Raw genomic sequence first — 4,778 nt, forward strand, 5'->3', positions numbered from 1 at the left:
CCGGCAAACAATTAACAAAAATATCAACCTCAATTGGATCCCCTCTAGGGGACAGCTTGAGTCCAGTTCAATTCACGATACCTCGAATCAGCCATGAAAGATTTAAGACCAAAATTACCACCAATAAAGAAGATCAGTCGTGAATTGATATACGCAGGTGATACAGATCTAATCTTTGAATCAGAACATCAAGCGAAAATATACTTGCCAATAATATCAACTACCAAGCATGGAATCTGAAAGTGAATCAATCCAAAACAGAATATACAAAAATCAACAGAAATTTAAATGAATGGAAAAGTGTACGTAAACTAGGCAAATTAATCAACGAAAATGAAGACATCAAAAAACGAAAGCAGCTGACCACCAATGCATTCAACCAACTCCAAAATGTATGGAATAGAAATAACATAATCAGTGAGAATAAACGAATACAGATTTACGAGGCACTGATTATTCCGATATTGACATATAATTGTGGAACCTGGGGCCTCACAAAAAAGAACTTAGAAAGTCTCGATTCATACCACCGCAAACAATTACGTCGCGTAATCGGAATCTATTGGCCAGAGACAATTTCAAATACTGATCTCTAAAAAAAAAAAAAAAAAAAAAAAAAAAAAAAAAAAAAAAAAAGGGTCCAACGTAGCGCCGGGCATTCGGAACATTTTCATGTTCCTGTTACGATTGTGTTCCTGATGGCGTTGTTCCTGTTCCGAAACCTGTTCCTGGTCCAAATTGGAGGGATTCGCGATTGTTCCGGTCGAAGAGTTTTGTATCAGTCGTGTCCTAAGGAGTACGACGTGCGTACTCGTGTTTGAAGGTGGTTCCAACCACAGACGAGAGGTTCAGACTGAGAGGGAGGGACGTAGACTGGTTTGTGCTCTCTCTCTCTCTCTACACACACACACACACAAACACACACACACACACACACACACACACACACACATGAATACACGGACACAGCATAACAATTACAACGTCCGCACATCCCCATCTCCTCGTCTCATTCTTCGCCCGTAGACTGAACCCTTCCTCACCCTTCTCCTAACCTAATCACATCTTTTTGTTGACACTTGACACAGGAACAGGAACATGACCAGTCACACGTTCCTGGTGTATGTTCCTGGTAAATGTTCCTGGTTGAGCTGTGTTCCTGGAGTTCCTGTTCTCGAGAACCAAAACCCGTGCGGCACTAGTCCAACGCCTGAGTACAGTAATAAAAGAACAGCAATGGAGACTATTTGGTCACATCTTACGTCGAGAAGATAACATCCCAGCCCAAACTGCAATGACAGAATATTTCTTTCATGGCAACAAATATGTAGGGAGGCCACCAACATCAATAGTAACTACCCTTAACCAGGATCTCTCTACATATCAGATATTAAATTTCTGGATTAAGATGAGGCCGAATTAACCCCCAAAGAACTAAGAAATACTGCAGTGCCCTCCGTACTAAAGTCACAACAAGATCTTGACAGCATCAAAACTCTGGCCTAGGACCGTGACCAATGGAAACAATTTTAACAACATGGATGGAGAGAGCAGCTATACTTATCGACCATGACTGAATCGCACAATTCTCAGCAAGCGTCATTCGGACTGCGAGGCTTACTTAGTAGTAAGTAGTACTAATACTGATTGGATTACAAAGTTGTATTGATTGGATTACAAAGTTGTATTGATTGGATTACAAAGTTGTATTGATTGGATTACAAAGTGGTATTGATTGGATTACAAAGTTGTATTGATTGGATTACAAAGTGATATTGATTGGATTACAAAGTGGTATTGATTGGATTACAAAGTGGTATTGATTGGATTATAAAGTTGTATTGACTGGATTACAAAGTGGTATTGATTGGATTACAAAGTGGTATTGATTCGATTACAATGTGGTATTGAGTGGATTACAAAGTTGTATTGATTGGATTACAAAGTTGTATTGATTGGATTACAAAGTTGTATTGATTGGATTACAATGTGGTATTGATTGGATTACAAAGTGGTATTGATTGGATTACAAAGTGGTATTGATTGGATTACAAAGTGGTATTGATTGGATTACAAAGTGGTATTGATTGGATTACAAAGTGGTATTGATTGGACTACAAAGTGGTATTGATTGGATTACAAAGTTGTATTGATTGGATAACAAAGTTGTATTGATTGGATTACAAAGTTGTATTGATTGGATTACAAAGTGGTATTGATTGGATTACAAAGTTGTATTGATTGGATTACAAAGTTGTATTGATTGGATTACAAAGTTGTAATGATTGGATAACAAAGTTGTATTGATTGGATTACAAAGTTGTATTGATTGGATTACAAAGTGGTATTGATTGGATTACAAAGTGGTATTGATTGGATTACAAAGTGGTATTGATTGGATTACAAAGTTGTATTGATTGGATAACAAAGTTGTATTGATTGGATTACAAAGTTGTATTGATTGGATTACAAAGTGGTATTGATTGGATTACAAAGTTGTATTGATTGGATTACAAAGTGGTATTGATTGGATTACCACGATTCCAGGCAGAATTTAGTGCATCCAACGTCATCTTTGCAGGCGATGGTGTGCATTGAAAAGCATGCCCTCTAGGAACGAAGAATGTTTGTTTGTTTATGTTTTTAAGGGTTTTACGGCACTCGCAACACATAAGGTTATATAAGCGCTAGTAAAAATGGAAGATAATGGGATAGTAATAAGTTCTAGAATTACAATTAAAGCACCCAAGACAAAGGGGAATTGATTTAAATAGGAAACAGATGTAGATTCCAAAAGCACATCATCAAAGTCAAAGTGCTTATTTTGAGATCACCTAAAAGTCTCCTCCAGACACAAACACAGGTCCCCTCTAAAAGGAACACACTCAAATGGTTACAAATCATATATGTTAAAAATGAAAAGAATAACAGTTCATAACAGAGAGATGATTTACAAGGGAAAAAATATCATCTCCCAAAACTACAACTTTCCATTCGACTGTTTCCCTCCCAGCCAAGGACTCCGGCCAAGGTCAGGCAATCTCACTCCAAGACAAAGACAGAAAACAATTGGAAACAGATAAAGGGGGATAGAAGACCTCCCTGCCCACTATGGGAGGTAGGAACCCCAACTAGGGGACGAAGAAGAAGGAGCCCTGGCCTGCCTCCAGGCGAAGGAGAAAGAGCACTGGTCTATCTGCCTGACAAGCCGAGCTTTTTTGTGTGAAAAGATTAAGAGACAAGACTGTGTCAACGCATCATCATTATTATCATCATCATCATCACCATCATCAGCAGCTGCAGCAGTAGCACCACCACCACCAGCAGCAGCAGCAGCAGCACCAGCATCCGAGCTCTACTTTAAGCAATCGTTACTTTTTTTTGTCTCTCAATCAAAATGAACAAAACAATTAAACATTTCATAACATAATTTTAAAAAGAAATTTAATTAAAATTCCTTCATTCGACCTCCGGGACATTTTTTTTCTTCTTTGAGGTCTATCTCACGAAAATACCGAAAAAAAACATTGTAGTGTCAATGTAGTGTCGTTAGCCGCAGTGCAACGCTGCAAAGTGAGCAATAGGGAAAAAGGAGGTTCTTGCTCAAGGAAAAAATATGAGATGCCGACAGTTGTCTCGAACCCGATCCAGGAGTGGACGTAAAATGAAAAGTAATTCTTCATACCCAGTAGGTCCATGTGACCGAAGTTTACCCGGGTTTCTATAACGTGAAACGGACAATCGAATTTGCTGGCCACCCTTTGCATGGGATAATGATATCTCGCAAAGTGCTTTCCGTCAGATCCGTAGGACCCAGCTGCCTAATCCCCGCTGGGTGGTCAGAATGTATGTTTGTGTGTATGGGAAGGGGGGGGGGGGGGTCAGAAAAAAATTGTTTTTGTTTTTAAGGGTTTTACGGCGCCTGCAACACATTTAGGTCATATCAGCGCCAGTAAAAAGGAAGAAAATGGGATAGTAAAAAGTTCTAGAATTATAATTAAAGCACCCAAGAAAAAGTAAGACAAAGGGGAACTGGGAACAAATAGGGATCAGATGTAGATGCCAAGAGCATACCACCAATGTACTTAGTTTGAGATCACCCATAAGTCTTATCCGGGCACAAGCACAAAATCCAACAAAGAGGAATACACTCAAATGCTTACATTATAAATTCAAAATAACAATTATAATAATACATAACAGAGAGATAATTTACAAGGGAAAAAATATCATCTCCCAAAACACTAACTATGCATTTGTTTCCCTCCCAGCCAGGACTCTGACCAGGGCCAGGACAAAACCAAGTAATCTCATTCCAAGACAAAGACAGAATGTAAGTTGGAAAACAGATATACGGGGATAGAAGACACAGCATGTACCCCCCCCCCCCCTGCCTACTACTACTACGGGAGTAGCAATTGCTTGCTACCCTTTGCATAGCATGGTAATCTATCGCAAAGTGCGTTCCGTCAGATCCATAGGACCCAGCTGCCTAATCCCCCATTGGGTGGACAGAATGTATGCTTGTGTGTATGGGGAAAGGGGAGTCAGAAAAAATCTCGACCTCACCCGATCTCGGTCCCTTTTTCTCGTGAAGCGAGTGGAAGTGCCATGCCTAAACAGTTCGTTCATTCCAACTCCTTAAGACACAGTTTTCCCACGGTACACGATATAAAATGGGAATTTTTAAATTCAAATTTTCTCATTTTTCAACACATACCATTGCTTCTGTTTGTTATTGTTAATTGCTATTTAACAGACAAAAGAAATAAAGACAA

This window comes from Berghia stephanieae, chromosome 10 (genome assembly GCF_034508935.2).
Source record: "Berghia stephanieae isolate SIO BIC M18660-M18661 chromosome 10, UCSD_Bste_1.3, whole genome shotgun sequence".
NCBI classification, from domain to species: domain Eukaryota; kingdom Metazoa; phylum Mollusca; class Gastropoda; order Nudibranchia; family Aeolidiidae; genus Berghia; species Berghia stephanieae.